This window comes from Vicugna pacos, chromosome 25 (genome assembly GCF_048564905.1).
Source record: "Vicugna pacos chromosome 25, VicPac4, whole genome shotgun sequence".
Classification (NCBI taxonomy): Eukaryota; Metazoa; Chordata; class Mammalia; order Artiodactyla; family Camelidae; genus Vicugna; species Vicugna pacos.
Genome location: NC_133011.1, coordinates 17,724,126 through 17,736,959, shown reverse-complemented (window position 1 = coordinate 17,736,959; position 12,834 = coordinate 17,724,126).

The following is a 12,834-nucleotide window of genomic DNA, read 5'->3' as shown; positions in this document are numbered from 1 at the left end:
ATCTTCACGAAAGGTTCCAGAGGAACCAAAATTTTTTTGAGGAACCATATGAAAATCCTTTACTTTACTAATCTATTAAGAGTTCATATTCAGACAACAGAACTGTGCATGATTGATCCTGTGTAGACTCCAGGGGACCCTGTTGTTGGCTCTGTTACCACCTCTACAAGGCACACGCGGTTTACACACTCACCGCCTTTTGCCTCTTGTGAGCGCGTGCAGTTCATCTGTGTGACGTTCCATAAGTGGCAGACATGTTGCGAAAGCAGCCTGGCCATTTAGATTCCCCAGGACTCACAGCTTTCTCTTCTTAAGTTTGCTCTTTCATAAATATCACTCACAATGTAGACAGCTGCTAGGTCTAGGTATCACACAATATGTCTGTCATATTAATAAAAACAGTAAACATGCATGCATTATTTTACCTAAACACAATTTAAAACTAATTCTAGGACACATCTTGTTCCTGGTATTTTATTTTAGAGATACTATTAGATGTTCATGGTAGTTTTAATATGAAGTATTTCAACTTAAATACTAGCTATAAGGTATCAGATACTGTTTTATCCAAAGCTTCTAAATCACAATAAAGTAGTTATTAAATGACAAAAAGATGTATATGTACATATATATACATGTATTCATATATATGGAGACAGAGAGAGAGAACGTTAGCGCTTGCTATCTATATCATGTTTATAGATTAGAAGCCTCTATATTATTAAGATATTATTTCTCTCCAAATAGATTGATTCAAACCAAACCCAAAGTCCCTACAAAAACTTTTTAAAAAGAAATTTATGATATTCTTGAGGATTAGGGTAAGGTTTGGATTTACCACATTAGAGAATGTGGCACTCTGTTCCTTCTCAAGTAAAGGAGTTAAGTGATGAAGATAGTGTTTGGGGAAGATTTTTCTAAAAATCACCTGGAATGGATTGAAACAGGAGACCTATGATTTGGTCTCAGTCTTTTAGTGAGGCCATACCTCTGTAAAGTAAACTTCATAGTAATTTTTTCAGTCTTTATCCTCCTTAGGCAGGATTGGATAGAGTTGAGTATTTATCTTGTTCCACGTGCAGTGCTAGAACTGACTGGGAATTTTTCTCCCCCATACTCTGGTAATATCCCAGCACATTGGGCTCTGGTTAATAAGTTTCTCCTCAGGGCAAGCCAGGGCTTGTTAAGAATGGAGCACTCTGGTGTATTTCAAAATGGTTCTTTTTCCCTCTCCCTCTACTGGAAGTACAAGGAAAAATTTTTCTCTGATATTTACTGTGAAAACCCAATTGGACTCCTGGAATTAAAGTTCACAGTGCAGGGGCTCCCCTAATGACTGGGTCCCCCTGGAAATTTTAACTTTCACTCTTGTCCACAGTGAGCATCCAACATTTGTCACATTTCAGGGTTTTCTGCTCAAGCATTGGTTTTCATGGTGGTTTCCTCTCCAAAGTCTCTGGAAACTGAGACTTCCTCTTTTCATCCTGGTGTGCCTCCAACCTTGGGGAGAGTGGTTTTCCCTGTGTCCTCTTCTCTCTTAGGGACCGAAGAAGAGTTGCTCATTTTTCAATCTGTTCAGTTTTTTTGTTTTTGCAAACATTCAGCCACTCTACACCTTTTGTTTGGTGAGTTTAATCAATTTACATTAAGGTAGTTATTGATAAGTGAGTACTACTATTGACATTTTGTTAATTGTTCCTGTTTGTCTTGCAATTCTTTTGTTCCTCTCTTCCTCTCTTGCTTTCTTATTTCTTTTTATATCATGTAATATTAAGAAAATTTTACCTAGTAACTTTTATATTAGGATTTAAAGCAATTTGCATATTAATTTAACAGTATTACATGAATCTGTATATGCCTATATATTTACATTTGCCTATTAGATTAGTGCTTTCATATGCTTTTGTGTTGTTTAACAAGTTTTCAATTCAATTTGAAGAACTCCTTTAAGTATTTCTTGTAAGGCAGGTCTTGTGGTGATAAGCTCCCAAAGTTTTTGTTTGGTAAAGATTTTATCCCTCCTCATTCTTAAAGAATAATTCTGCTGGATATAGATTTCTTGCTTTGCAGTTGTTTCCTTTCATAATTTTGAATATATCATCCTATTCTGTCCTGGTCTGCAAGGTTTATGCCAAGAAATATGCTAACAGTCCTATGAGAGTTCCCTTATATATGATAAATTATTTTTCTCTTGCTACTTTCAAATTCTTTCTTTGTCCTTGACTTTTAATAATTTGCTTAATGTGTCTTCGTGTACTCTTCTATAGGTTGAAAGTATGTGGCCATGCTATTGTATCAAAGAGGGACAAGGTTAGTGTAGGGAGGGGAGTGGTGGATGAGTTGGTAATTCCTTTACCTCAAACTTACTTCGGACAGTTCCTTATACAGAGATGACTTGCAGGTTGATGTGTGTTTATAGCAATTGGGTACCCTTAGATCTGGTGCCTGCCATATGCCTGAAAATTAAATCAAACTATGACAACAGGTTGGAAGGATATGTCTGGGAAGCAAAGACATTTTCTCTGATAGTAGAAGTGATAGAAAGATGGCTACATTTTTATTGACCTGAACTTCAAGAGTTTATTGTCACAACATTAAGTTCATTTTAACTAACATTTCTAGACGCCACGTTTGCCATATTGCTGGAAATTGAAGTCTTCTCTTACTTTATAAACATGTTTGTAACTTATCTCTAACTTGAGTCATATCAAAGTGGTTCATATTTAATATAATTTATCATTTTAAACCAAATTTTATAAAAAATTCAGTGTAGTGCATCTTCTCCCTTACTGTTGGTATTTTCATCATAGATAACAGGCAGAGGATTTAGAAGAGTAGAGAAAAATAAAAAACAATACATATTTGCAGGTTCTAAAGCTTGAGAAATCTTACACAATAATTTATTCATGGTGCCTAATTTATAACTCCTGATTTCTTGCTGATTTGCTACCTAGAGAATTTAAATTATTAACTGAAAGATTTCAACAGTAAAAAAATGACCCAGGAATCCTGCTCCTGGGCATATATCCAGAAGCAACCCTACTTCAAAATGACACCTGCACCCCAATGTTCATAGCAGCACTATTTACAACAGCCAAGACATGGAAACAGCCTAAATGTCCATCAACAGATGACTGGTTAAAGAAGAAGTGATATACTTATACAATGGAATACTACTCAGCCATAAAAACCAACAACATAACCCCATTTGCAGCAACATGGATGCTCCTGAGAATGTCATTCTAAGTGAAGTAAGCCAGAAAGAGAAAGAAAAATACCATATGAGATTGCTCATATGTGGAATCTAAAAAAAAAAAACAAAACATAAATACAAAACAGAAATAGACTCATAGACATAGAATACAAACTTGTGATTGCCAAGGAGGTGGAGCGTGGGAAGGGATAGACTGGGATTTCAAAATTGTAGAATAGATAAACAAGATTATACTGTATAGCACAGGGAAATATATACAAGATCTTATGGTAGCTCACAGAGAAAAAAATGTGACAATGAATATATGTATGTTCATATACAACTGAAAAATTGTGCTCTACACTGGAATTTGACACAACATTGTAAAATGATTATAAATCAATAAAAAATGTTAAAAAAATAATGTCCAGAAAATTTTATTTTCTTATTTTTAAATTATTTATCTACCAGAATAATTTTTTCTCAGCAAGAAAGGATCTGTAGATAAGAAATTGCAGCCATTAAGTAATAGACTTTTCCTTTGAAACTTGCATCGTGTAGATTAATTTTCTTGTCATCACCTGTATAATTTGTGACGTAGATAAATGTTATTTGCATTAATGTTTTAAAGGAATAATAATTCTTGATTCGATTAAGTATTTGCTTTTCCTTGAATACTTGCACAGAATATTATAGCTTGTAATAATAGTAGAATATCAGATGTAGATCATTATTGAATGATATCTTGATTAATATAAGTATATATCAATTTGCAAATAATAACAGCAGTGATTTTTTAGCCAATAATCTTTAATAGCTCATTTATATTTTTGACCCATTTTATATTATGAACTAAAATTGTTGTAATAATAAAAATTGCCTTTGGAAACAAGATTTCATCTGATTTTATTAGAAGCTATTGGAAAATAAGCAAGTTTTGAGATGGTAGATGTTTCCTTCATTTTAGACATTGTTAAGGCAATTCCCTCAGATGACAGTAAAACACTTTTAGGAAATGATGTGAAAATAGTGAAAATATATTTAATGCTTTTATTGTAACCTAAGGTCAGTCTCTGAATATATAAATTTTCATTATTCTTCAGTGTTCTGTGATTAGAGAAGAAAAGTTACTAAAGAATAAAGCCTGCATATTGCTTCATAATATCTAGTTGCCAATAATATACATTGATAAAAAGGATCAGGTTAACTACTAAATGAATTGTAATGCTATAAAGAATTGTGTCTTTATTTCTAAGTTTATTATGAAAATAGACAAAATTCAGTTTCTAAAAGTTTCTATTCTCAACATTATTCAAAGGACATTTTGTATAGGTAACCTTTAAATTCTTATTTGTATTAATCTTAGTTGGATATAATTATATTAACATCATTTATTGACTACCAATCAAGGCAATTGTTTTCTCAAATCTGAGCATAATTTTATTTTTACAGCTAAAAAATAATTTAAGAATCTAAACCTAAAGAAATACTCCAACATCACATCTATTCTATTTGAAGTTGCTTTTTTGTTTTGTTAATGGTGGCTTTTAAAAAAAATATTTGAAAAGTATGTATTTCTTTGCCATTCAGTGTTTTAATTGAAACATTTCTTTTGGAGTATGGTACACACATGTATTTCAGTAATGGTGGCTTTTAATGGGCAGAAGTTTTAAAGTGTGATGAAACAATTTATCAATTTCTTTGTTTTATGGTTGCATTTTTTACCTCCCTAAGAAATACTTTCTACCAAAAGTGACCAAGATAATTCCTTTTTTTATTTTAAGACTTTACAGTTTTAGTGTTTAACAATCTTCCAATTTATTTATTTTTCTTTTTACATGACTTGGTTGTTTTGAGAAACGTATTGCAAGTTTAATTTGAAAACATATTCTTTTTTTTTTCTTCTAAGGAATATTGTGCCCAGATTTTAACATTAAAAAAGAGGGTTTGTGTTTTTAAGGAAAAAGAGGAACCTGGATGTTGTAGTCTTTGCCAGAGAGACCCAAATGAAATGTCCCACTTGTAAACCGAACAGTAGAAGGGTATTGAACTCAAAGTCTTCAGATTTTCAATTATGTAAACAGGGTGAATTAAGCTCATAAAGGTTAAATCACTTTCCAAAGTCACACTGATACTTAAGGGAACTATCAGAATATGAATCTTGATCTGGCTTCTAGTTCATTAGTGATTTGAACATAATGTGCCACCTTCAAATTTAATTGTTTCTAACCAAGAAGGGAAAATAAATTTATATTTTAAGCAGAGAAAAGAATTACTTTCTTTAAAAGTAATTTTAAAGAAAATTACTAGATCTCCTGCAGATGCCCCTGATCAATACCTCTGATCAAAACCTCTGATTCAACAGTTCCTCCTGCTGCCCAATGTTAAGCATAAGCCTAATTTTTATACCATAAACTAAGTTTGCCTGACTTTATATTTTATATTTAGGGAATCATATATTTATATGTATTATATTTGTGAAATTTATCCTTTTATGTAGGAATAATTCACTCATTCTCATACAGTATCATTTTGTACAGATTATTTAATATTCTGTTGATAGACTTGAGTCATTTCAGTGTTCTGAATGTCTCTATGAATATTCTTGTATGTGGGTTTTGGAGCATGTATACAGATATTCCAATCTGCTATATATAGCCTAAGAGAAGAATTGCTAAGTTAAATTGTGTGTGGGTATTCAGTTTTGTTAAACTCTCCAGCGTGCACCAATTGCACTTCTCCCATCAGCTACTGACAGTTCTACTTTGCTCCGTATTATACCAAGACAGAGTATAGCTATTATAAATAAACAGGTTTTCATAGTTATGCTGCATTGCAGAGAAGGGGGTCAGCTCTTTATATCCCTACATTGGCAATAACTGGGTGAATGCTCTTTCCATTTCAGGACAGTTCCTTAGATGAAGGATGGTGGCAGTGTAGCCAGATGACTCCATCAGCTGGAGAATAAGTCATTTAGTACTGAAGGGGTTGATATGCTCAGTGTATTAGAACATTATATTAGTCCAGCTCATAATTATGTAGCAATAGCAGTTTTAGGAATAGAGTAATCAAATGGTTAAAATACTGGGGCTATTTACAGGAAAATGCCTTTTTCCCTTCAACAATACTGACTGAGGGATACTAAAGTCATCCTAATAAGAATTATGGACGTTACCAAAGGTTTTCCTTTAGATCTTTGAAAGAAAGCATGTTGTTTTTAATAGATCTTGATTTGGTCTTTTAAATTTTAATTCAAAATCAAGTCACAATCTCAATAGTTAGGAATAACTTTATCCTAAAAAGTGATTCAGGTCATTGCTAATGTAAAATCAATTAGGTGCAACACTTCTTAATTCTTAGAAAAGGAGCTAGTTAATACTGTTCTTGCCCTGAGCTGTGATTAGAAATTTGTTTTATATGTGGCTTTATTTGATTAATATGTCTTTTTCAATGCTTACAAACACAATACTTGTTCTAGCATATGCTATGTGGTGGTAGAAAGATATAATTTATCATGATATATTTTATCTGAATATTTTCATTGTTAATATATTTTCTATCCCTCCTAAATTTGTATTTTTTTTTACATTTTTTGGGGCATATACCATATAGGTAATTTTCTTTTAAAATCATTTAATCTTAAATGCCAAAAACAACAGCAATAGGAGAAAACAACATATCCCAGGTAGTAAATTCTTCAAATACAGATATTCCTATTATCAGAATCACAAAAATGGGAGAAATATCATGAATGCAAAAAGAAAGAGACTGCTAGATATAAGAAAAGATAATATCTTAATATTTCATAGAAAACAAACAAATCAAGAAAACAGTTAAGGCAGTTGATTTTGTTACCTTTTTTTAAATGGAAGATGCACTGACCTATACAAGTGCAATCCCACTTGGTAACACAAAATGTGCACAGTAAAGCTTTACAGAAATAGTCTTTTTTCCTACAATCTCCACCTGTAAGTACTCTATGCACCATTCATGGATCCCGTCAAATACCAACTTTAAAGAAATCATACCTGAACTGTTCAACTGGATGTTTTTCCTCTCTATTTCTCTTGTGTTATTTGCCACATTATTTGTTTTAACATCCATTTGGGGACAATTTTTTTACAGACAAAAATGCATGAATTTAGAGTATTTAGTTCTGGTTTACCCAGGGATTCTTGAACACATTCTTGCATTTAGTTGGTGTATAACATTTCTTTCAATGAATGATAATTTCTCTTTCTGAACAAAAATAATACATTTTACAATAGTTTAAATTATAATGCAGATATGCCTCAGTTATTTTGATCATATCCTACAAAACATGAATTCAAAAAGGTAAGAAACTACATATTTACAGTATTTGCATAAATAGATAGTCTGTGGAAGTGTTTAGGTATGTTCCATATTTAAGTGTGTGTGTGTGTGTGTGTGTGTGTGTGTGTGTGTATCATTTTCCCCAAAACTTCATGATGAAACAAAAAGACTTCAGCAATGGTAATGTCTTTGCATTGTGGTTCAGCCAGTAAATTAGGTTATCATATAACTTGGTATCCTGCCCTCACGTGTGTACATGTGCATATGTGAAGTTTTATTCTTGTTTTACAAATGAAAAACAAGTCCCTAGGACTTTAAGTGATTTACACAAAATCGTAGAAACAGTAAATGAAGAGCCCTTGCACTCAGACAGTCTTTATACTTATGTTGTTGTTTCTAGTGTTTTTCTCTTAGTTCCTTTCTATTACTACTAAATAATTTATTTGTTTTTACTATTGTGATATTATATGTATTATTTTTTATGCTTGTAATCTTACATAATTTTAAGTTGATAAATGCCATCTTATTTATTGATAATATCTGATAATATACATTTAAATATTTATTAATAATAGAAATTAATAAGCATATATTTCCAATACATTTCAGAGGTGATTTAGCCTAGTACCTGGGTCATTATAAATATTTACTTCATATTTCATGTTAACACTGGACTTATAATGACAATAAGTCATTATTGACAATTATGGATACTTTCATCTGAATAAAACTTTATGTGTATAAATTTATAAAACTTTTGTATGTATATAAAACTTCTTGTATGTTATAAAACTTTTATATGTATCAAACAAAATTTCAAAAACTCTCTTTTAACTGAGAAATATTTTGAAATATTGCATTTAAATGCATACTGTATATGTTTATTTAGTATAAAGCTTTCCAGGTAAAGTACAAGAATTAGTGTACACTTTTTTGTTAAACATTTTTTTTACTGATTTATAATCATTTTACAATGTTGTGTCAAATTCCAGTGTAGAGCACAATTTTTCAGTTATACATGAACATATATATATGCATTGTCACATTTTTTTCTCTGTGAGCTACCATAAGATCTTGTATGTACTTCCCTGTGTTATACAGTATAACCTTGTTTATCTGTTCTACAATTTTGAAATCCCAGTCTATCCCTTCCCACCCTCTGCCCCCTTGGCAACCACAAGTTTGTATTCTATGTCTATGGGTCTATTTCTGTTTTGTATTTATGCTTTGTTTGTTTTGGTTTTTTTAGATTCCACATATCAGCGATCTCATATGGTATTTTTCTTTCTCTTTCTGGCTTACTTCACTTAGAACGACGTTCTCCAGGAGCATCCATGTTGTTGCAAATGGCGTTATGTTGTCGGTTTTTATGTCTGAATAGTATTCCATTGTATACATATACCACTTCTCCTTTATCCAGTCATCTGTTGATGGACATTTAGGCTGTTTCCATGTCTTGGCTATTGTAAATAGTGCTGCTATGAATATTGGGGTGCAGGTGTCATCTTAAAATAGGGTTGCTTCTGGATATATGCCCAGGAGTCGGATAACTGGGTCATATGGTAAGTCTATTCCTAGTCTTTTGAGGAATCTCCATACCGTTTTCAACAGTGGCTGCCCCAAACTACATTTCCACCAGCAGTGAAGGAGGGTTCCCTTTTCTCCACAGCCTCTCCAGCATTTGTCATTTGTGAATTTTTGAATTATGGTCATTCTGACTGGTGTGAGGTGATACCTCATTGTAGTTTTGATTTGCATTTCTCTGATAATTAGTAACACTGAGCATTTTTTTCATGTGTCTATTGATCATTTGTATGTCTTCCTTGGAGAATTGCTTGTTTAGGTCTTCTGCCCGTTTTTGGATTGGGTTGTTTGTTTGTTTCTTACTAAGTCTTATGAGCTGCTTATCTATTCTGGAGATCAAGCCTTTGTCAGTTTCATTTGCAAAAACGTTCTCCCATTCCATAGGTTGTCTTTTTATTTTATTTATGGTTTCCTCTGTTATGCAGAAGCTTGTAAGTTTAATTAGGTCCCATTTGTTTATTCTTGCTTTTATTTCTATTGCTTGAGTAGACTGTTTCAGGAGAACATTTTTGAGATGTATGTCAGATAATTTGCCTATATATTCTTCTAGGAGGTTTATTGTATCTTGTCTTATGTTTAAGTCTTTGATCCATTTTGAGTTTATTTTTGTGTATGGTGTAAGGAAGTGTTCTAGCTTCACTGATTTACATGCTGCTGTCCAGTTTTCCCATCACCATTTGCTGAAGAGACTGTCTTTATTCCATTGTATATTTTTGCCTCCTTTGTCGAAGATTAGTTGACCAAAAGTTTCTGGGTTCATTTCTGGGCTCTCTTCATGGTACTTTTAAACAAAATCATGTAATGATTAATTAGCAGAATGACTATATATATACTTATCAAAAAGTTGGCACACCCGGGCTGAACCAGCCCATAGGAAGAAGAGGTTCATACGAGCTGGAGCTGCTTCACTTGGGAAGTTTCCAATTTATATATCGGCCTTTTCCTCAACCAGAAGCAACTTTTATTCACATAACTTCACTTAGAATTTCCCTGAATCACTGTCCCTACAATAAGTCACTCAGAGGCAGGGACTCCCTTTAACGGAGAAGCAGCCATTAATGAGTGTAGCGTAGCACTGCCCACTGGGCACAGCTGTCAGTGAGACCATGTGGGCCAGAGGGTCTTGTGTTTTTCTTCCTCTCTGCTTGGGCACCTTACTCTATATACTCCTCCAAAAAAACAGAACAAAACAAAAAACCCCCATATTTTATAATTATAATATGTGGCACTAATAGTCTGTGTGCCCCGTCCCTCTGCAATAAATCATGCCTAAACAAATGAGTAGCGAAAAATGTAACTTTTGCCAAGTGATTATTTTAAAACACATTCCAAAGGAGAAAGTTAGAACCATCTAGTATATTTCTTTGAGGAATCAGTTTTTTTCCCTTATATTTTCTCTCAGTAAGAAATTTTCAATCACTGAAAAACATATCTTTTGGAAAGAGCAATAGCATATGAAATAAAATATAGGTACAATGAGGTAATCTCTCTGAAGCCCAATAACAGTTTTAGGAAACTCTTCAGGCAAAAACAGAAAATCTCATTAATATCACTAGCTTATTTGGGAAGAAGACAAAAGGGTTCTAAAATGTAATGGCTACAATTCTTCAGAAGCACCCATCTGGAAAAACTCTAATATTCATGCTAATACAATTCGGTGTGTGTGTGCATGTGTGTATAACTTAGAAAACTGTTTTGATAATGTAGCATGAAGAATATGAGGGTGTTTTTAATTTTAAAAGTTCAAATTTGAGTCAGAATTTATATAATGTTATGTTCTTTCCATTTATAAGTAAAAATACAATTTTATTCATTCTTCCAAATGTAATGATTTTTACATAAATAAAAAATAAAGCAAAATATATGTTTGTTTTTTAGTTTTCAGTTTTTCCTCAGATAAGAGTGATTATTAGTTCTCCAGAAATAAAATGTTCAAATTAATAAAAAATAACACATACAATAAAGATTGTGCCTTCAACTGCAAATTAATTTGCTGAGTGTAGAAGCTGCATCATTTCAGTGAATTATAAGTAAATAAATGTCAAAATTGTAGAATAGATAAATAAGATTATACTGTATAGCACAGGGAATTATATACAAGATCTTATGGTAGCTCACAGAGAAAAAATGGTGACAATGAATACATATATGTTCATGTATAACTGAAAAATTGTGCTGTACAATGGAATTTGACACAACATTGTAAAATGACTATAAATCAATAAAAAATGTTAAAATAAATAAATAAATAAATCTGTTTTAAATTTTTTGCTTTTCAAGCCTTTTCTGTGGACAGTGGGTTAGTATCTTTCAAGCCCTTTATATTCCAAGTATAGTCCATGAACTAGAAGCACCAGCATATCTATACATTTTTTTTAGAAGTTCAGCATCTGGGAACCTCATATATCACTATGAGAAACATAAAATGCTACCTTGCTTTGAAAAAAGTCTGGCATTTCCTCAAGATTTTAAACATTGAGTTACAATGTGATCCAGTAATTCCATTCACTGGTGTATACCCAAGAGAAACAAAAATATATGTCTGCACAAAAACTTGTACATGGATGTTCATAGCAGCATTATTAAAAATAGGCAAAAAATACTAATAACCGAAATGTCCCAATTGTAGTATATCCATATAATGTAATGTTATTCAGTGATTAAGAGGAATGAAGTACAGATACATTCTAGTACTTGGATAAACTTTGAAAACATTGGGCTAAAAGAAAGAAGCTAGTCACAAAAGACCACGTACTGTATGGTTATAGCTATACTGCATGCCCAAAATAGGCAAATTTATAGGAACAGAAAATAGATTGGCACTTGCCTGGGGCTGTAGGGGTTGGGGGCGGGGAGTAAGACATTCTTGCTAGCGTGCATAGAGTCTCCTTGTGGGACAATGAAAATACTCTAAAATTGATTGTGGTAATGGTTGCACATATATGAGAATATACTAAAAACCAATGAATTATACATTTTGAATGGGTAAACAGAAATGAATTATATCTCAATAAGCTGTTCTATTAAAAAATACAATTTTTGTATTTGCATCATCCAGGCCTTCTTAATGTTAAATGTGTGAGTTATTTGTGTAAAATTTCTGTATATAAGGTCAAGAAAAAATTTAATTTAAAAAGTAGTATATTCTGGAAAAAAGAAGATTGATATTAATAAAAAACACTCATAATAACACTTTGAGAGGTAATCTTGCATTGGTATTAGTCATTTTTCTACTCACACAGTAGAGAGTGAAAACTCTGAGTTGTCTGTGTACAAATTAATTGGTCAAGACAGCCAAGCTGTATGTATTTCAGGAAAAAGAAGTGCTTAAGAGCGTGAACCAAACAACCAGATTATCTGGGTTTAAGATTCTTGACTGGCACTTATCTGTATAACTTTAATAAAGTTACTTAAACCTTTTGTGTCTTTGTTTCTTCATTTGTTAAATGGCAATAATACTAGTCTTTATGAGGCTTAATTAAGCTTATCACATATGACAGTTCCTAATATTTAATTTTTTTTTTATTATTTCCTACAATGAGTACTGCCAGTTCTACTATGACCATTGTTGAGAGGCAGTAGGCAAAATACAAACATTATTATATTAGTAAATTATTCAAGTATATAAGGTTTATTTAATAGATGCATAAGAAATTTTTATTAACAATATTAATGAGGTTATGCATAGGTTAAAAACACATCAAATTGTGCACTTCATTATGTTAACATTTTTTTGATGTCAA